This window comes from Lutra lutra, chromosome 13 (assembly GCF_902655055.1).
Source record: "Lutra lutra chromosome 13, mLutLut1.2, whole genome shotgun sequence".
NCBI classification, from domain to species: domain Eukaryota; kingdom Metazoa; phylum Chordata; class Mammalia; order Carnivora; family Mustelidae; genus Lutra; species Lutra lutra.
Window position 1 is genome coordinate 36,589,722 of NC_062290.1, and position 23,007 is coordinate 36,612,728.

The following is a 23,007-nucleotide window of genomic DNA, read 5'->3' on the forward strand; positions in this document are numbered from 1 at the left end:
ATGTGTATTCCACATATAGGAGTATATATGGAATATATATAAGAATACATATTGGAATACACACCCAATGGTGATTTTGAGCTCACAACCCAGATATCAAGATTTGCATACATGGAGGCATCCCTGGAATAAATGCATTTTTAATCTTCATTAAAAATATACAATACAGATTTATTTCCTGAAAATTTCTACATAAATCTCTACAGTAACAAAATACATCTAATGTGATTAATGGCCTGGTTATCTCTATACTTAAACTATGCTTCCCCCCTCCCCTTTTTTTGCACTTATAATTCAAGAGACTTGTTACTCCGTTTTATGAGTGTACTTAAAAACCGCTTCAGTTAGCACTTTACCTCATTGGATTGTTTGGGGTTGATTAATTAAAATGTCTTTGAGAGATGGGGTCTGTAAATGGTCATGACCACATAAAGTTCACTAGACCAGTCCTATTGTGGGTAATACAGTCAAAGTAATTTCTGTAGACAAGTGTCTTGCTCACATGCATGGAACTCTCACTACCTACTTAGGCAGCTTTTCTACAATTTACTTTTATGGTTTTCAGCTTCAATTGGATTTTATAGACTTAATGGCTTGGGAAATGATTATGGGTAGCAATAATTCAGAATTCACCTTTCAGAGTTACCTGCTTTTTGATTGGTTTAGCTAGAAATGCCTCTAATTGAATTTGTCAACAACAAAAATATGTGCACTTACAGCTGCTGACTTACATTTTATAATTATTATTATGTTAGATAAATAGTTAAGTAGTTAAGAAAACCATGACAGTAACACAAAGTCAGTGTGTCTGTGTGAAAATATTTCACACTCAGATTAATTGTGCTTCTTTGTGAAGGAAACCCTTTGGGAACTAGTTAAAAATAAAATTGCAATGAACTGATAATTGAATGCTTGCATAGGACATATTAGAAATATAAAGGTAATTAGATTGTATACATATATATATATTTAGAAGTAGAAGTCAATCCTAGCCACAACTCTAAAATGAGAATCATTGTGAGATTTAATTTCTGTACATGCAAAGCAGTTCATACACTCCCAGTTACTTTACATATAGTAATTTTTTTAAAACACAAAATTCAATGAATTATGCACTACTATTACATAGATTAGTCTATTTTATCTATGTGAAAGTGATGCAGAGAAATGTTAATTTTTTGCTCAAACTCACACTGCCAGGAAGTAATAAATGATAGAGAAAATGGTTGTGGTTTTTTTTTCCCTCAGGAACTTGATTCTAGAGGCAGATATCTTAATCTTACATCACACTAGAACACAACAGACACTCCATAATTGTAAGCTTTTTGCCTCCCTTCTATTTTCTCCCAATATTATGTAATGAATGTTTTCTGAAGAGGAAGATTTCTAGAAAGAAGAGGAAGGCTTCATTGAGGAAGTGGTAAAAAACTTGATCTAAAGGAAAGATACAATTAGGATAGGCAGATGAGAAAATGAAGAGCATTCTTAGCAAGATAGAGTGTATGGTGATGCAAAGTTTGGAGGGAGAACTAAGCTTATCATGTATATGAAAAATTGAGGACCCTGAAATTAGGAAGGTTAATTAGGAAGGTTAGTTAGGGAGATGTAGGAGATAAAAAGATAAGAGATAAGGCAAGCTCAATGGATAAAATGCCTTAAAAAGCTAGGAAGAGCATATTAGCTTTGACTTGAGAGCAGATAGATGTCTGAAAACAGTGACATGTAGTCAGTATTAATGGAATAAATTAATAAAAGGTAAACATCATATTCAGTGTCAATAGAGGTATTAATTTTTTACATTTTCATTTTCTTCATTTGTAAATGATGAAATAATGTGTATTATCTCAAAGAACTATTGTAAGCATTGACAAATATATAAAAACCACATAATCAAATGTTTGAGGCACTAAGTGATATACTTGCAGCGTCTGCTAAAATTATTATTTTAATAGAAGTTACAGAAGAAAAAGGAAGAGGAAAAAGAAGAGGAGAAGGGAGAAAAGGAAGGGGGAAGCACAACAGAGGCCAGCAGCATGTGCCATCATGATAGAATCTTATAAATGTATCTTCTCTGATGGGACTTAGGAACTGAGCAAGTTTTAGGATACAAGATATCACAAAGTTCTTTTGAAATATTTCATCTTTGGGTTACCCCTAGATAAAATTTAGATGTCCTCTTATGCTGTTCTCAAGATTCCACGCAAAATGTGTCTCCTATACATCATTCTAATTACCTGTTCACTGGTACTGCCCCTGATACATGGCAAACACTTGAATCTGCCTCTCCTGAGGCACCAGGCTACAGTCACCTCCATCCATCTGTGTGTGTCCTTTTCCTCAGAACTTTGTTACAGACTATCAATCTGAAGTAAGACATGTGTAGTTGATAAGGCTTAATGTAGTCTGCCAAATAGTAATGTAATTTTGAATGGTTTGTAGGTAAACATAATAAATATTTTCTTCATTTTAATGAGTATTAGAAACAAATGCTAGGGGTGCCTGGGTGGTTCAGTTAAATAAGCATTAAGCCCTTGATTTCAGCTCAGGTCATGATCTCAGGGTCACGGGATCATGCCCTGCGGCAAGCTCCAGGCTCAGCAGGGAGTCTGCTCAGGATTCTCTCTCCCTCTCCCTTGGGACCCACACACTCATGCTGTCTAAATAAGAAAATAAATAAATCTCTTTTTAAAATGCTTATTTTTTTCATTAGTTATGTTAAAATTTCTTTTAAAACACATTTCTTTATAGTTATCCATTTAGATTAATGGGTTATGACCATTTGAATAAATAGAAATATATTGTCTAAAGAGATATAGACAAATAATAGAAAGATAGATAGATACCTAGATACATTGATACATAGATAGGTTCTTCTTTAGTAGAATTCCAAGTAATAAATGCAGAGGAAATAATGAAGTTTTAAAATCATCAGTGGAGGCTACAAACAGTGGCTGGAAGTTTGAGAAAGCACAGATTTTATTTTTTTTTAAATTCATCTCCCAATTTTATTTTATTTGTTTAGTATGCTTTACACCCAACACAGAGCTTGAACTCACCATCCTGAGACCAAGTATCACATGCTTTACTGACTGAGCCAGCCAGGTACCCCAAGAAAGAACAGAAAATTTACAGTTTCGAAGAATCTCTCCATAAGGTACCTATTAATTTTGAAAGGAAAATTGTAATTGAAAAGTGGAGAACCCTGTAGACTGTTTCTAGGTTTGTTGGTTTCTTTCTTTCTTTCTCTCTCTCTTTCTTTTTCTTTTTTTCTTTCTAAGATTTTATTCCATTTATTTGAGAGAGAGAGAGAGCACAGCAAGGGTAGCAGCAAGCAGAGGAAGAGGGAGAAGCAGTCTCACTGAGCCAGGAGCTGGACAGGGGCTGATCCCAGCATCCTGGGTTCATGACCTGAGCTAAAGGAAGACGCTTAACAACTGAGCCACCCAGGTGATCCAGTTTATTGGTTTATTTCTTGTGCAAATATCATTGCTAGGGTCATAATAAAAATGCCTCCTCCAGGGCCACGCATGTGGCTCAGTCAGTTAAGTAACTGACTCTTTATTTCCATCACGTCATGATCTCAGGGTCCTGAGATGGAGCCCCATGTCAGGCTCTGTGTTCAATGCAGAGTTTGCTTGTTCCTCTCCTTCTGCTCTTTCCCCTACTCCCAAATAAATAAATTAATTAAACCTTAAAAAAAAGGAAGAAGAAAAAAAGGGGGAAAAAAATGCCTCCTCCTGGGGCGCCTGGGTGGCTCAGTGAGTTAAAGCATCTGCCTTCGGCTCAGGTCATATCCCAGGGTCCTGGGATCAAGCCCCATGTCGGGCTCTCTGCTCAGCAGGAAGCCTGCTTCTCCCTCTCCCTCTGCCTGCCTCTCCGCCTGCTTGTGACCTCTTTCTCTGTCAAATAAATAAATAAAATCTTTTAAAAAAAATGCCTCCTCCTGCACATTTATAAACATTTCTTCCTGGAATGGAAATTGTGTGTCATGGGTTACACACATTGTTAGCCCAGTGAGAAAATACCACATTGTTTCCTAAACTAATTGTTCCAATCCCATATTCCCACAAAATTCCCATTGTTACATAAGTTCATTAACAATTAGCGATGATGACAGATTTTCAGTTTTGTCAATCTGGTGGGCACAGAAATATTTCTCATTATGTTTTGACCTGTATCTATCGCATTGCTAGCATCTTTTCAAATAGGTATGAGACGTGCATCCATTTTTTAAATTCCTGCTTGTAACTTTGGTTTTTGTTTTTTGTTTTTTGTTTTTTTGCTGTTGGCTTGTCCTTTTGTCTATTAATTATCAGAAATCTTTTTATTATACTGAATTCAGCTTCAGATGTTGAAGATTGAAATTATAATCATCTTGTCATTTGGAAAAGTTATTGATTTATTGTTAACAAGAAAAAATATTTTCTACATTATAAAAGGAACCATTTTATAATCAAATATTGAAAAGAATGCTTCCACTTTATTTGGGGAATTTTTCTCTGCTTAAACCAACAGTCTTGGTCCAACACAACAGCATCCCCTTAGTTTAGAAACACATCTGTATTGTTTGATTTCACATTTATTATGCCATAAGAATATTTTCAGAAATAGATGCTCATCACTTAATATCAGTACAACTGGAAATTCTATCTTTCATTACCCTTATCCACTTACATATCCCTTCTTTTATCTGAAGAGTCTTAATCATCCTATCACAAGTATTATCCCTTGTATGAAGTTTTACTAGACTTATACACATCAGTATGGTTCTTCTAAACTCTGTAAACCCACAGCAATTTGTTTATGTTTCTTGTATCAAGTTGCTGTTTTCTTATTGAACAGCCACTACCCTAGCATACACACATACTCTGATAGATCCATCTCCCACTACCCATTATGAAAATGTGAGATACTTAATCTTGTAATGTTGTAATGCTGCTTTCCAGGTGTGTTCATTGGCATTTGAGAGGGTTGGCCATAGGGTTTCTAAAGAAAGTATGAGAGGATGCCTGAGTGACTCAGTCAGTTAAGCATCTGACTCTTGATTTTGGCTCAGGTCATGATCTCAGGGTCCTCGTGTTGAGCCCCATGTTGGGCTCCTTGCTCAGCGGGGAATCTGTTTGTCCCTCTCCCTCTGCACCTCCCATTGCTTGTGTTCTCTCTATCTCTCAAATAAATAAAATCTTTAAAAAAAGAAAAAAAAAAGTGTGAGGCACTAGAAAACCAAACCAAACACTCACAGACTACTCACATCTTATGATCTTGAGGAAAATGAACTAGAAGATGAAAGAAGCCCATGGACTGAGGAAGGCTGAGCTACAAGAAGGAATTTTCTTGGGTCCTCTATAACATGTTTGTCACAGAATTAACCAAACCTGACATCTGTAGCTTCTTACTTATTGGTGTGTCTGATGAAAAACCACTATTGTTTAAGGTAATTGTGGTCTCATATCTCTTACTCGTTTCTGATGTGCTGCTCTCACATATACCATTCTAATTTATTGGCATGTGCAAATGACAATGAATAAATGTTTGTTGAATAAGAGCAATAGAGAATCACTCTGCCTCTCAAACCTGAATGCTACTAATTTCTGCTAATATGACAAAAATATTGGTACCTGCTTTGAAAAATAACTGGAGAGGAAATAAGGCCATTCCACTGCATACACTAAAACCGTCCTACATAAGTTTTACACACTGGGTATTTAATTTTAAACTATAGCTAGAATTGTTAAACTAATTTATTACAGTTTATGTAGATTAGGCAACAGTTAAGATTTATGTTGTCTAAGCCTTATTTTAGCCTCTAGAATGAATAAAATACAATAAACTGGAACCAAAAGCTGAATTCCATTTTAGAAATTATTTTTCCTTAATTGTTTTCTAGTTCTCAATAATTCATTATTGTAGAGCAGAAAACCCACTGAATTACATGGTTGTAATGAGTTGCATGTTTTCTGCCTCAGTATTTAATGCCTCAAAAAAAACCCAATTGATATTGACTTTATATAAAGCTGCCTTTGAATGCAATTGTGTTTTGCCTCAGAAAATAATATTGTATGGAAAGTATATACTCTTTCTCCAAATTTTAAAAGTTAAAATAAAATGAAAATGATATATTTTACATATGTATTTATACAAGAAAGTCCTACAAACTTTTTTTTATAGATTATGTATTTTATAAAGATTAATCAACAGTAAACCCTAATTAGATTTCCATAATCACTAAATGTATATAAATATATCATGTTATGGCTCATTTTATTTTATTTTTTTAAGATTTTATTATTTATTCCAGACAGAGAAAGAGAGCATGAGCCAGGGTGAGAGGCAGGGAGAAGCAGGCTCCCAGCTGAGCAGAGACTCCAATAGGGGACTCGATCCCAGGACCCTGAGATCATGACCTGAGCTGAAGGCAGATGCTTAACAGACTGAGCCACCCAGGCACCCCAGTATCACTCATTTTAAATCTATTACAAATAACATACATAGTTCCAAGTTTGCTTCAGAGATCAGAAACCACAATATTTCAAAAGTTCTTCATCACTTCAGGAATTTTAAATATCATTATAGAAGTCAATAATTATCCATTGGCCTTATTAAAAAGATAGTCCCTAAAATCCCACCTCGTGATTTCCATGTAGAACCAGAGCCATATCTTAGCTACATTCCACTCCTCCTACAAAGTTATGTAAAGGAGATATTAAGACTCCATTGGGAAATGAGCCTGGGCCACTCCACCATGCCACCAATGCACATGCCTATGAAATGGGGTATTACATATTTTAAAGTAAAGACTTATTTTTCCTCAGCAAAAACAAACCAGTTCTTATAATTTCTACCATGCACTTGAAGAAATGAAAGCCCTGCCTTTTTTCTCTAAATAAATCTAATGTCTATATTTTTGTCTTCAGATATTTCACAAACTTCCATACTTACTGTTCTTTCCAGTGTTCCCGCACATAGTTTATTGTTAGACCACAAGCTGCACACATTACTTTTCTGATAAAGTATGAGAGTTACTATGGAATTATATAAAATCTATATTCTTCATCTTATAAAGTTCTAAGTTTGCTTTTTTATTAGCTACTACCACTCATATACTATATTGCATTGCAAGTTAGGGCCTAAGTAAAAATGCTTAAGTACGTACATCCTAAAAGCAAAACAAAAGAAAGACAGGCATGAGAAAAAAAAGAAAAGAAAACCCAGTTAAGAAAGGTAAGACATTTGGGTGCCTGGTGGGTCAGTTGGTTGAGTGTCTCCCTTAAGCTCAGGTCTGGATCTTGGGGTCCTGGGATCAAGCTCCAAGTCAGGCTCCCTGCTCCACAGGGAAACTTCTTGTTCCTTTGACACTCCCCCTGCTCATGTTCACTCTCTCTCTCTCTCTCTCTCAAATAAATCTTTAAAAAAAAAAGGGAAGATATTCTGTACATCCATGGTAGATATGCCCACGCTCATTCTCAACAAAATATTGCTTTAGTTTTATCTTCAAAATAATCTTTTAAAACAATGTCTGCGGGGCGCCTGTGTGGCTCAGTGGGTTAAAACAATGTCTGGGAATTGTTTCAAATACACATTTTTTTTTTTAAATGAGAACTTTAATTTGTATACTTTAATTATTTTGATGTAATTGAAAAGCATATTATTTATTTTTGTCATGTGTACTTCCTATGTTTTTATATTAACACCTGATGTATGTTCAATCATTTCAAAATGTATTTTCAAATGTTTTATGAAAGTAACATTTGCATTATCACTATCATGAAATGTGTTTAATGAAAGATAATAAATATCATAATAATACATAATTAAATTGTGATAAGCATTTGTTATCATTACTTAAAGCATTCTTCAAGTCCCACATTGGGCATGTCTATCTCTAGATAGATAGATAGATAGATAGATAGATAGATAGATAGATAGATAATAGCTTTTAGGAGCACTCTTCTGGGTCAGTCAGTGGAGCATGTGACTCTTGATATCAGAGTAGTGATTTCAAGCCCCACGTTGGTTATAGAAATTACTTAAAAAAAAGTGATCTTTAAAAAACTAAAATATTAATATTTGTATTTCCATAGTTCTCTTAAAATTAATTCCAGATTAAGTATGCACAATATTTTATAAGTAGAATTGTATATAGTCTAGCTGCTTCTGAAGGCAGGTTTTCCCCAAAAGGAAGGCAGGTTTTCCCCAGAAAAGGAGTTCTATTTGTCATTTATTACATTTTATTGCTCCATGTGACTGCCTGGTACCTTGAGAAAACACCATCCTTTAGAAATAAAACTTGCATGACTACAAATTCACAATCCTTTTGTAGTAATTACACAATTAACTGTCATAATGTCATACTTTAAAAATATGGTAAATGCTATATTATATTCAGCACTATAACGAAATGTCCCAATTCACTATTTCCAAATGTTTTGCCTTTTATCCACTCACTCATTTCTACTTTTCTCCAACTCCTTATAGAAATTCTGACATTTTATGATTATTAAACAATTTCACCTGAGAATTACAAATATCAAAATATGTATATTTGAACATAATGGTAAAACAAACCATTTGACAGTCAGATTTGAACAGGCTTACTAGATTTTCTCGAGTCTTGGGAGAATTCATACTTCTTTCAGAATTACTTTGTGCATCTAAGAAGGAATTAGAATAGATGTTTGGCTGCACACACTTCAAATACATGCAAATTTTAGACAAATTTTAGATAACATTTAGGTAACTTTTAAATTGCACACTCACTTTGAGTAAATAAGAAACTGAATGACATTTGGAGAGGATTTCCTTGAGGAAAGTTGTGTTATGAGCTTCCCCCAATGACTTTCCAGGAATTTGGGGTATTAACCTACTAACAACAGAGAATGACTCTAAGGTAACGGTTAAGGGGTTAAAGACCTGCCAGGGAACTGAATATCTGCGTTACAGTTTGGGGGATATTTTAACATACCCACTTGAGAAACATAAAGGATGAGATAAAGATCCTAACAGAAAAGAGACCAGGAGGGCACGAACAGTCCTCAAGGAAGAAAAACTAGAGATAACACCTAATGCCTAAGTGCTGAGGAAGGTTTAAACAATGAATGTCAGAAAATTTTGCTACTTGCCTAACAGATACTGCTTTATAATATCTGGAGAGATTGGTGTTGTCTTTAAACAAACCACAGATGTACTGACAAGAAAAAATTCGCTTTAAATACTTGCCAGTTCAGCCCAGCATCATTTAACCAAGAACTTTACCAATCCCCCTACCTCTCCTCTCATCCTGACCCAAAACTAAGCATTTTGAAACTGTGTTTGGCAAGCTGGAATAGGAGGAATCAGTCTCACAAGGTTTGAACACAGAAAGGGAAAGAAGTTGACCTCCTCATCTTTCCTGAACCGCTGGCAGACAAATAGCTGAAATTGGCAAGGAAGAAAGATCTTCATATTAATCCTGGACATGAAACATGAACTGACACTGTGTTTTAAAGTTAAAGAAGACAAAGTTAAAGACAAGTAGACAAAAATAAAGTTGTTTTGTTTATTTTACCTCCCAAAATGTGCCGAAGCTTTGGAACAGTATTCACAAGTACGAGGCTGTTTTCACAAGGGGGCACTGTTTCTTTAATATAGCAGCACTGTTAATTGCAAACACACAAGGTCTTAGCTCCTCACACTTTCACTTTACTTCTACCATGTGTAATATTATCTGTCATGGCTTTGATACAACTACTGTTGTGGGTCTGCCTGGATTCCAGGTATATTACACCTTTACAAGAACTGTTTCCTTAGAAAAAGGAAGTTGTGGTCTCATAAGCAAGGAAGACACTTGGTTTAATGATGTAAAATTTTTTAAAAGACAAGAGAAGGGTAATTGCAACACACCACAAAACCTACAGTGCTTCTCAGGTGACAGAGAAATTGCTCCAATCGATTTTAACATCCCATTAAGGCCAGCCAGAAAACCAGGGATGTATTGTCTGCAACAATGAAGCATTTCCCTGGAGACTCAGCTTGGTAGAATAAATAAAAAGGGGTAATTCCTTCTATTAATTCATTTCACTCTGGCCATTGATAGGAATATAGAGTTTGATTCCTGAAAACTGACCCAGGGCAGGGGTGGGGGAAGGAGGGAGGGAGGAGGGTCTACCATCACTAAATAGAAGTTGGACCATGAAATGTATTATCAATTTTATTATATCATACAGTAATCCCCTTATTCATGGGGGATATATTTCAAGACCCTCAGTGGATGCCTTGAAACCATGGATGGTACCAAATCCTATATATACTATGCTTTTTTCTTCTACACACCTACAGTAGTCATAGTTACAGTAGTCATTAATAACTAATAATAAAATAGAACAATTATAACAAAATGTATAATAAAGTTATGTGAATATGGTTTCTTTCTCTCTCTTATTGTACTGTACTCAAACTTCTTCTTGTGATGTGAGATGACAAAATGCCTAAATGATGAGATAAAGTGAAATGAATGATGCACGCACTGTGACATAGCATCAAATGACTACTGACCTTCTGACAATACTTCAGAAGAAAGGTCATCTATGTCTGGATGAGTTGACTGCCAATAACTGAAAATGTGAGTAATGGAAAATGTGAAAAGTAAAACCACAGATAAAGAGGGACTACTATATATACTAAAGGCAACCAAAGTCTCCTCTTCCAATTATAAAACAAAAAATATAGAGCAAATGGATAAAGACTTTCATTGTGATGTTCAAAACAGTTGAGATAAATACATAAGCATTAAATTTTGGTTGGGGGAGTAGAAAGAGATATATAGGATATGACCATCTTGAACTTGTCAGGACAACAATGGAGAAATGTACATTTGCATCTTTCAAACAATATTTTTGGTCATGCTAAATCTGTGTCTAAAAGTACTAAAACAGAGATCGAAGATGGCAGTAAAGTAGGAAGACCCTAGATTCCTCTCATCCTATGAACACAACTGAGTAACTATCAAATCACCCTAAATACCCCAGAAATCAGCCTGAAGACTTACAAAACAAACTCCACAACCAAGGGAGAGGAGAGGCCACAAAAGAAGGTAGGAAGTGTGGAGACATGGTTTAGGGGAGAAATGGATCTCAGGTACCATGGGGCAGAGAAGGGTGAGAGAGAGGAGCACACAGGGGAATTGTCAAGGAGAATGATTTCCCAAAGCCACTGGCTTGGGAAATGAGAGAGACTGAATCGTGTGAGTTCTTGCAACCAGCAAGGCTAAAAGCCGAGAGTTTTCAAGGTCAGCAAGCTTGGCTTGGATACAGCCCCGAGGGCACTGCATTGTTCCTGGAGAGAAGGCAGACAGACCACGAGGGGGCAGATGTCATGGAAAAAGTCATTTGAAAGCATCTGGGGCACACAGAGCAGAGAGTACTCACTTGTCTCAGAGAGCATCTCTGAGAGGCAATGTTCACAGAGACGTCTCTCCAGGAACAGGGTTGCTAGCCAGTGCTGTTTCCTTTCCCTACCCTTCAATATAAAGACAGAGCCACTCGCAGGAGGGAGTGTCACATGGTCATGGGCTAACTTGCTTACAACAAGACCCACCCCCTCCAAACTCTGGTGGGACTGCCCTTCTCAGTCAAGTTTGCCTCAATCCCAGCATGGTAGAACCCTTGCCCAGAAGACTAGCATAAACCCAAACCATACCATGTCTCCTGACCAGAGTTCTTCAGGGCCTCAGGTCTGGTGAGGTGGTGTCAGGTCTCATTTCACAAGCAATTAAAACCTTCCACATTCAGGCCAGAGATTGAACACTACTACCCATAGCAGACAAGGAGAACATTTGCAGATGACTGGATTGAAAGATAAAGAAGCTAAAACACAAAAGAAGAGCACACACAACACACACCAGAGATAGTCCCTGAAGTATCAGGCCCTGGGCACTATATGACCTCTTCCTCATAAAGCCACTACTTTCAGGAGAAGGATTCATAACTGGTTTTTTAAACACACAGAAGGCAGAGACTTAGACAAAGTGCCAAGCAGAAGAATTTATCCCAGATGAAAGAACAAGATATGGTCATGACCAGAGATCTAAGTGAAACAGATATAAGTAACATTCCTGGGCTTGAAAAAGAATAGAAGACATCAGGGATACCCTTACTAACAGGGATCAAAGAGTTCCAAAAAATACCAATCAGAGATGAAGAATGCAATAAACAAGGTTGGAAACAGGCTTGATATAATGAAACACAGGCTGCAAGATGCAGAGGAATGAATTAGTGACATAGAAGACAAAATAATGAAAATTAGTGAAACTGAATAAAAGAAAGAAAAAATTACATAACATGAGAATACACTTAGGGAGCTCAATGACTCCATCAAGCATAATAACATCTCTATTAGAGGAGTCCCAGAAAAAAAAGCAAGAAAAGGGAGCAGAAAATTTATTTCAAGAAATAATAGAAGAAAAACTTTCCTAATCTGGGGAAGGAAATGCATATGCAAATCCAGGAGATACAGAAAACTTCCATCAAAATCAACAAAAGCAAGCCAACACCAGGACATATTGTAATTAAATTGGCGTATACAGTGATAAAGAAAAAGTCTTAATTAAAAGTAGTGAGCCCTAAAGAATCAGTAAATGCCAAGGGAAAACTCATAAGGCTAGCAAGGGATTTTGCAACAGATACTCTGCAAGCCAGAAGAAAGTGGCATGATATATTCAAAGTGCTGAATGGAAAAAATCTGTAGCCAAGAATATTATCCGGCAAGGTAGTCATACAGAATAGAAGGAGAGATAAAGAGTTTGCCAGACAAATGAAAACTAAAGGAGTACATGACCACTAAACCAGCTCTACAAGAAATATTAAAGGGGACTCTCTGAGTGCAAAGGTGAGACTGAATGCAAAGGAGTGACAAAGACAAGAAAGCATCAGAGAAAATCTCCAGGAAAAAAAAAGACAAGACATGTAATAAAATGCTCTCTCTTTCTGTCCCACATGAATAAATAAAACATCTTTTAAAAAAAGACATAGGGGGGCACCTGGTGGCTCAGTGGGTTAAAGCCTTTGCCTTCGGCTCAGGTCATGATCCCGGGGTCCTGGGATCGAGCCCCGCATTGGGCTCTCTACTCGGCAGGGGGCCTGCTTCCTCCTCTCTCTCTACCTGCCGCTCTGCCTACCTGTGATCTCTGTCTTTCAAATAAATAAATAAAATCTTAAAAAAAAAAAAGACACAGGGTGTCAGAATGGATAAACAAAACAAAACAAAATAAATAAAAACAAGACCCATCTGTGTGCTGTCTAGAAGAGATGATTGTTCACCTAAAGACACCAGCAGATTGATAGTGAGGGGGGCAGAGAAACATTTATCACCCAAATGGATGTCAAAAGTAAGCTAGATTTTTTTTTTTTTTGGTCTCCTATTGTTTTTATCTTGCTTTGATATCAGGGTAATATTGGTCTCATGGAATGATATTTAGTATGTTCTAATTCATTATTTGTAATATTTTGATAAAGATTGCCATTACATTTTGTTTCTGTTTTTTGTTTCTGATTTTTCCTTAATGTTTGGTACAATTCACTAATGAAACCATGTGGTCTTGGGCTTTTCTGCACTGGGAGATTTTTATTCCTAACTCAATTTTCAGTCTTGATATTGGTGTAAGATTTTCTACTTTTTGAATTCAAGATTCATGATTCAATTATGATAACTTGTGCATTTTTAGTTATTATCTGTTTTTTTTTTTTCCTAAGTTTTCTGATTTTTTAGTATATAACAAATGTATTTCTATGGTTATCTGTTGAATTGTTTTTGCCCCCATTTCTTATTTTGGTTTCTGAGTCTCCTCTCTCTCTCTCTCTTTCTTAGTTACCGCAGTTAAAGCATCGTCAACTTTATTTATATTTTTTTAAATGGCCTTAATAACAATTCTTTGTTATTGTTATTCTGGACCTTGTTTTATTTATTTCTGACTTTTCTTTGTTATTTCCTTCCTTTACTAAATTTTAGCTAAGTTTCTTCTTTTTCTAGTTCCTTGTGGTATAATATTATTTAAACTTCTTTTTCTTAATACAAGAATTTCTAGCATAAATTTCATTCTAAAATCTGCTTTTGCTGCATCCCATAGTTTTTGGAATATTGTGTTTTCTTTTACTTTTGTTTTGAGACATATTCTGATTTCCCATTTGAGTCCTTATTTTTCCCATTGCTTATACATCACTGTAAATATTTAATATTTATATTGTGGATTTCCAATCTTTGATTTATTGTTGATCTTTAGTTTTATACTACTGTGGTTGGGAAAAATACTTAGTATGATTCCATTTTTCTTAAATTTGTAATATTTGTTATTTTTCTTTGTATGTGATTTAAACAGGGTATTCTTCTGTGTGTACATGAAGAAAAGGTGTATTCTATTTGTACTGGATAGAATGTTTTACATATACCTTTTAGAACCATGTCTATTGAAGTATGCTTTAAGTAAAGAAAAAAAATAACATTAATAGAGAGTATTCATTTGAAATAAAGCATATCAGAGAGGAGGTGAGCAGGCAGATGGGTAAATAAATAATAAATTTATTTTATTTAAAAAAATTTATTTTATTTAAAAAAAATAAATGAAGGAGATTAAGAGTACACTTACAATGAGCACTAGGTAATGGCATATAAAATTGTTGAATCACTATATTGCACACCTGAAACTAATATAACACTATTACTATACTGGAATTAAAATAAAAAAACTTAGTTTAAAATAAAACCAAAACAAAACAAAACAAAAACAAGGAAAGCTGTGGGATGCCTGGGTGGCTCAGTTGGTTAAATGTCCACTTTAGGCTCAGGTCATGATCACGGGGTTCTGGGATTGAGCTCATGTTGGGCTCCTGGCTCAGCAGGTTGCTGGCTTCTCCCTCTGCCTACTGCTCTCTCTGTTTGTGCCCTCTCTCTCTCTGTGTCAAATAAATAAATAAATAAATAAGATCTTTATAAATAAATAAATAAATAAAAAGAAAGAAAGTTGCTAAGAATAAAAGGTACTAAACATGACAACACAAATGTATGTCATATATTCTATTACATTGAAAAGTATTAGAGAAAAATATATTTTTATTTATTTTTTAAGATCTCATTTATTTAAATATTAAATTTAAAAAATAAAAAATTTTTAAAACTTTAAGTTGTTTTTTTAAAAGATCTGTTATTTATTGGAGTGAGAGACAGAGAGTGACAGAGATAGCAAGAAAGAACACAAATAGGGAGGAGAGGGGGAAGCATACCCGCCCTGAGCAGGGAGCCCAGTAAAACGACTCCATTTCAGGACCCTGGGATCATGACCTGAGCTGAAGGCAGATGCTTAACCGACTGAGTCACCCAGGTGCCTCCAAAAATATATTTTTTAAATCACAACATGTGGAAACAGTTATGGTACATAATTCTTTTCTCACTGATTTTTATCACATAATGGAAATTTTTTAACATAAACTTGCCATGATTATTGGGAGATGATATATAATGGCTCTACAAAGATATATGTATATATATTATGGGCAAGAAATGCTAAGGTATTAATAAAATAAAATTAAAGAGATCAGAGTTTATAGTAAAAATATAATGATAAAACACTATGACATTAGCTTTTACTTAGAGATGTCTTTTTGTCTTTGTTTTAGACTACAATGACTATTTTACTTCTCTTAATGAATTTAGTTTCTACTGAAGTGTTTCAAGCTGGTTTAAAAATACACATTACACCTTTTCTTACTTCCTGTGACATCCCTTATCTGCCCAGAGGTAGAATTAATGAGACTTCATGGATGGTATAAGATGAGAGGTGAGAGAGGAATCCAAGATATTTTCCAGATTTCCTTTTTGGGAAACTGGGTAGATGACACTTCTTTTCATAGAAATGGGAAAGAAAAAGGTAAGTTTGTGGGAAAATATTGTGAGTTCAGTTTTAATGTATTGGAACTTGAGAAGTTACTGTGCTATCAAATAGATATGCTGATATGATTCTCAACAATGAGATCCTAAGAGGACATACTGATTTGAGTGTCACTAGATATAAATAATCTCTGAGGCTACAAGAGTAGATGAGTTCAAGCATGAAGACTGTGGGCTGTAAAGAGGGAAACAAAAGAAGTTATTGAGTGCATATTAACTCTTGAAAGGCATATCTGGGAAAAGGGAGGACTTACAGCAAAGAAAAGGGTTAATGAGAACTTGCAGATGGGTAAGGAAGAAGGGGAGTTGCCATAGGAAGTCTACGCAATTAGAGAAATTCCAATTAAGAAAATCTTGAAAGTTTGAGAAGTGGGTTCCTATGTCATAAACACAGCATCTGGTTTATGCAGAGACAAATTACTCACCTTGTTAAGATCCACACCTCACCTCATCTTGACACTTGGATTCTATGATTCGTGACTTTTCTACCCTCAATTTTAAATATAAAGTTGCTTAAAACTTCACCTGTGTTCTGGGAAGGTAGCAAATTAACTTTCTCTTTTTTCCCACTTTTCTCTCAACATCTAACAACTCAGACACCTTTATGAAGTGTTTGACTGCTCAGAACACAGAACAAGGAAAATTCAATCCAAAACAAAACAGCAAAACTGGGGACGCCTGGGTGGCTCAGTCATTAAGCATCTGCCTTCAGCTCAGGTCATGATCTCAGGGTCCTGAGATTGAGCTCCACATGGGTGCTCTGCTCAGCAGGAAGCTTGCTTCTCTCTCTCCCACTCCTCTAGCTTGTGTTCCCTTCTCACTGTCTGTCTCTTTCTGTCAACTAATAAATTTTTTTTTTTTAAAGAAGGAAGGAAGGAAGGAAGGAAGGAAGGAAGGAAGGAAGGAGGAAGGAAGGAAGGAAGGAAAGAAAGAAAGAAAGAAAGAAAGAAAGAAAGAAAGAAAGAAAGAAAGAAAGAAAGAAAGAAAGAAAACACCAAAACTGATTGCTGTGCTTGTTTAATTTTCTTTATATCAGGTCAAAAAGAGATACTAGAGCACAAGGATAGAGAGCCTAATGCCAGGTAACAGTGAGCTGTTTTTGTGTTTTAGATAAGCTAGATTACATGTACTATGATTGTTGGGGTAGAATTTGATCCCCCAAATATCCTTGAATTTAAAGGAGTTGTCTATCAAGTGGGAGTCCTGTGAAGAAAGCAACAATTAATAAATCATTAGGGATTTACTGAGTTGTGGCAGGCAAGCCTCATTTTATTTCTTATTTTTGATGAGAGTTCACTAAACCAATACATTAAAGGAATGATGTAGACACATTACATCTATATTTCAGCATGGTATTTGACATGAGATTTTCAAACATAAGAGGTAGAGAATTGGTTCCTGGATAACAGAATATTTAAATGGATTCCTTTACTGGTTCAGCAGTGTTGGGCTTTTAAATTAGAACAGGGCTCAAATAAATGGAATCAACAATTATGAAGGCTTTTATATTAAAGATTTAATGAAAGCTAGCTAGTCTGGTAAATCCTGAATCTGTCATTGAATATCTCACCACTTCCCTGTCTGGCTTCAGATTTGAATGGAGGCTTGACTCCAGTTAAATATGAGCTCCTATGGTAAGGAATAGGTGTGGAGAGCACTTGATTTATTCTCCAATCAAAGGAAGTTACCTGGTATATTGCAAAAAACAACTCCCATGGGGTTTTTGGTTCACACATGCAGAAACAATATGGGTTAAATGATTTTCACTCTAACCATTCAATCTCCCCCTCATATCTTCATAATATATCTGGCTGCTCAACACTAAGGACTCTATTGAAAGAGAGAAAAAAAAAAAGTGGCAAGCATATGCATGACTAAAGAATTCTATCATACAGTGACAATAATGGTGTGACTCTATTTCTCCCAAGATATCAACTGGACAAGGTATCTTTGGAGGTATTCCGTATGACACGAGGTATCCTTTCTTCCTATTTATTTGGTTCTTTGATTCTCTATAACAGCCCCTCTGAATTATTTCACTCCTTGACCTTTCCAGAAGAGAAATATTTAGATAAGATCATTGGCTATAACTCTATGCCACTTCAAACCCTTGATCCAGACAATCCTATCTACAGCATCCCCATGCATACACACATTTGTGTCCATAAATGTATAAACACACTCACCGACTTGCAGTATACACAATTTCTATCCAATCTAATGCTTAAAATGAGGTTTGTTAGAGCCTTTGAGTACCCAATACAGCTTCTGAGGGTATTTGGAAATAGAAGAAAGCAGAGGATTTCTAGAACGAGGGTTCCCAAAGTTCCACTAGAATATGTATAAGGCTATACACACAGAGAGAATATATACATTTTCACCTATTTAAAATTTCTTTTGTGAGCATTTCATATGTTTCCTATTATTTGTCGATCTAATAATGAATGTAATTTATAAATAATGTCCATATACCATAGTATATATTTAACATTTTTAACTGATGGACTTGACTGTTCCATCAAAAATTTGAAGATCATAGCTCCAAAGCATGTGAGGCCATGAGAAATACTTTAAAAACTGTAGGTTAGAAAAACTGGAAAATTTCAAAGTAATTAATTGTGACCTAAATATAACACATAAATCCAAATCTAAGTATAACATATAAAATATAATATGATATTTTAAGGCATGAATGTGTGTGTTTAAGACAGAGAAAGAAAAAGCTTAACTGGTTAGTTGAGGGAAGAGTTGTTCAAAAACATGAAACCAGGATACATTAATGTCACTTATATAGAGTAAAATAATAACAAATTAAAACAAAAAAAAAAGCATGTATTTGGCTTTATGGAATAAACTACATAAAAATTACTTAAATTTAAAATTGAATTTCAACCTCCAAAATAAATATTCTGTATTACCAAAATTGACAGAGTTTATTAGCCTTTTAAATTTTGTTTAGAATTTATTATCTTTTACTTGACTGCTGGCTCAGACTTATTCATGGATGCTCATTCAACTAACGTTTATAAGCCATGGAGTCAATTAATAAAATGTCTTTTTAAAAATTATCTATATGGGGGGCGCCTGGGTGGCTCAGTGGGTTAAGCCTCTGCCTTCAGCTCAGGTCATGATCCCAGGGTCCCGGGATCGGGCCCTACATCTGGCTCTCTGCTCAGCGGGGAGCCTGCTTCCTCCTCTCTCTCTGCCTGCCTCTCTGCCTGCTTGTGATCTCTCTCTGTCAACTAAATAAATAAAATCTTAAAAAAAAAAATTATCTATATGGGCACCTGAGTGGCTCAGTCAGTTAAGCATCTGTCTTTGGCTCAGGTATGATCTCTAGTCCTGGAATCCAGCCCTGTGCTGGGATTGCTGATCAGTGGGGAATCTGTTTCTCCTTCTCCCTCTGCCCCTCCCCCCACCACCCCCTAGCTTGTGCTTGTTCAGACTCTCTCTTCTTCTTGAAGAAAGAAATATAACATTTAAGAAAATAAAAAAATAAATTAAAATTATCTATATGTAATACCACCACCATTTCAGAATTTCAAAAAACATTACTAGTTTGCATTCTCCACATAGTTTTAATATTACAACAATAGTTTTTGGTACTACTCCTATTAGTAGATTAATTTAAAACAAAACAAAATCCTGATGTTACAAATTTTGTTTAAAAAAAAAGTCTTTCTCTACTTAGCCAAGCAATGATGTTAACTTGTCTTTAATCTTCCTTGTTTTGTATTACAATCAAGCCTTTAAAAAGAGCAATTAGAATGAGTGAGACTTACCAATATATAGCCTTTCTCTACAAAATGATTAATGGCTGGAGGATGAAAAGTGTCAAACCCCTCGGGATTTCCCTGAAAGAAAAAAATAAAGGGAGAAACACATTTTGAATTCACATTTTTTGGTAGATATTTAATGCTGATGAGATAAATCTAAGTCACCTGATGAGAAGAAAAGGAACACAGTAAGAAACCCCCTAAAGATTAATGAAACTGACCAGTTAATGCTAAGAAATAATACCATCAGAAAGGTTTCCTTGATATAAAATATTACGACCCATTACATTTAAAGAATGAATATAATTTTTAAATTTTTCTTTGATATAAAAATTTATGCTATAGGTTGTTAACTTGATTAACCACAATTCCATTTTCTTTTTTTAAATGGCATTTTACTTTATTAAAACATATTTTTTTCTATATATGATCTCTAAATCTGTTTTTTTCTTGTGTTGCATAAGAAAATGAATCACAACTTTTCTTTTAATTCAGATATGTTTTCTCATAGATTCAGAAAACACCATCTATCAAATTACGTTTATCAGCTATAGAACTCTTGTCCCACATTCAAGTGACTGTTGTACTCTAGAACAGTTAACAGCTTTCAAATTAATAGCATGGCACTAAACATAAAATATTTGAGGCCATAACTATAATAAGCAGTGTGTATCAAAAACCTTTAATATATCAGGATAGAAAATATGCAAGTCAATAGTTGACTATTGACCAGATAAGTGAAGGTCAAAGAAAAGTCAGATATAATTCAATGTTTCAGTTAAAGTTATACATTTAGCAAAGAGAAATAAGCAAAATTTCTACCATTTACTGACCACAAAGAATTGGGCAATTAGGGATCATCATGATTTCTCACATCTAATCCAAATGCTCCCTCCTATACACACACAAGCTTTTTGTATTTCCTTCTTCTTCGAATGTCCCCTTGCTACCTATTCAAACATTATTAATTCTTTCTAAACCAAACTCTAAACTAAGCTAATTTATGGAACCATAATTTCTTTTGCATTCAGAGGCTCGTTTCAATATTAATACATACTGCATCATATGTTTTCCACATATGTGTCTTCTTTGCTCAACTAAATGTTTAGTTCATAAGAACAGAAATCATGCTCTATACTTCTGTGTATATTCAGAAAGTCAGAATCTAGTAGAATTCTAACTGCTTAGTAGGAAAAACATGTATCTGTTTTGATTATTTACTTAATTGATGAGTCTTGCTACTATACACTATCTCTGAAATGATTAATGTCAAAAATGTCAAAAATGTCCGTTGAGTGACCAAGATATGACTTTTGATTTTGAAGGGAAGGAACTGCTAGTCTGTCTTATTTGACAAACAGTCTTGCTCAGGACTAAAGAAAACCATATCACAACTATTTTATTTCCTACATGCCTTTAATGGATAATGTTAAATTCTTACAAGGTAATGCTATAACCTTTGGCTAAACTTGCAAACTAAGCAAAATAACATTGAGTAGTAATTATATGCTAGATGATATATGTGTGTGTGTGTGTGTGTGTGTGTGTATAATGTTGATCATTTCTTTTCATGATTAGATGCAAACTAAACGACTGTTAATTTCCCTTCTTTTCAGATGAGGAACCTGAAACAGAAATATTTTGAGTTATTTCCCCAATGTCTGCTAGTCAGTAAAAGGTAAAGATGGGATTTAAATGCAGGCAGTCTGACTCAGAGCCTTTCATTCTAACTCCAATAATATGCTATCTGTGTTTACAAATCACATATGCTAGATAAAAGGGAGGAAAATTTTAGAAGAAAGGAATGAGAAAGATAGTTTATATATTGTCAAAATGTGAAACTAACATTTTTTTAAAAGCCAGCAACAATTCCTAAACAATTCTACTCTTCACACTCCTAACCCAATGTACCCCAGACAGACTTAGAATCAATGTTCTCATGTAAATGAGCCAAACGGTTATAAAACTTTTATGTAGACATGGGAATATATTTCGAAGTTTAGAAAAAATGAACTTTCTTAGATATTTCATGGGTACTCAACATTATCAAATATCTTTTATGTTAGAATTTAAATTGTCCAATTTAATTTTAAGTAAGATTTAAAATAGCTTTTAATTTGATCTGTATTTTTACTGCTCTGTTCTTGAACATCCTAAGCATTTTTATATTACCATTAACAAATACATCATGTGTAAGAACTGAGTATAATTTTGAGCTTCTAGTGGTACAAAGGTCACATTTCCCTAAAGGAGCCCTTTTCCCTAAAGTATGCACATTTCATAGAATAAAGCAATATTTAATAATAGTGGTGTTCAAAATTATGCATGAGGATACTCTTACCCTTTCTTTCCAGAAGCTGATTCACAAGTTATTATGTCTTATAAAAAAAAGATTGTTCTGGGATTTATAGTATGCAATTAACTTTGAGGTAGATATCTTGGACAGAATGCCCCTGTTTAAAGGTTAGGAAAAATGCATCTCAGGCATGTTGAATCACTGCCCAATGTTACTCAAGTTATTCTTAGAAGAGTATGGGTTTTTCCTCTGTTCTTTGAAACTGGGTTTCGTGTTGTTCCTTTTTGTTGTGCTTCTTTTGTGTTGTATTGTTATCATTTTCTAATAATTCATATTTTGCTTTTAGTTTTTACAGAAAAATTGAATAACAGACTCATACACACACACACACAAGATCAAGTATGTTATTTAAAAATATGCAATTTGTGTTTAAACCATGATTTACACAAGATCTGCCATTATAAATTTAGAAGATCATTAACCATTCCTTGTATGTACTAATTATTTTAAAAAGTTTCATGAGCATCAATGTTACAAATTAAATCCTATTCCATGGCCACTAATTTTAAATCTTAGAACTCTAATGTTGACTTTAAAATATGGTGCAAACAGGACTGCCTGGGTGGCTCAGTCAGTTAAGCAGCCAACTTTTGGTTTCAGCTCAGATCAGGATCTCAGGGTTGTGAGGTGGAGCCCCATGTAAGGATCCACGCTCAGTGGGAAGTCTGCTTAGAATTCTCTTACTTCTCTATCCCTCTGCCTCTCTCTGTCTCAAATAAAAATAAAAATGTTTTTTAAAATGTTATAAACATTGATGTTATAAACATCAATAACAGGAGAACCATAATATGGTGAAAGGTGAAAATTTGTCAAGTATGCCTTCTCTATCATGAAATAAATTATAGAAAAGAGGGAATTTTTGAGGGTTATAAAGGTATACAATAATAGGAAAAAGTGAAAATATTAAAAAGTATGTGTACTTCCTTCAAAAATTCTTCAGTCTTTAGTAATAATTCTGTGAAC

General features: G+C 34.7%; 1 long non-coding RNA gene across 1 annotated transcript in view; it reads right to left on the reverse strand.

Moving 5' to 3' along the window:
• LOC125084094 (uncharacterized) overlaps positions 1 to 19,766 on the reverse strand; it is a 307,666-nt gene extending 287,900 nt beyond the window's left edge. Inside the window, exon 1 of the long non-coding RNA XR_007122471.1 lies at positions 19,695 to 19,766. This is a non-coding gene — a long non-coding RNA (uncharacterized LOC125084094). The remainder of the gene's footprint in view (positions 1 to 19,694) is intronic.
• Positions 19,767 to 23,007: the final 3,241 nt, after the last annotated feature.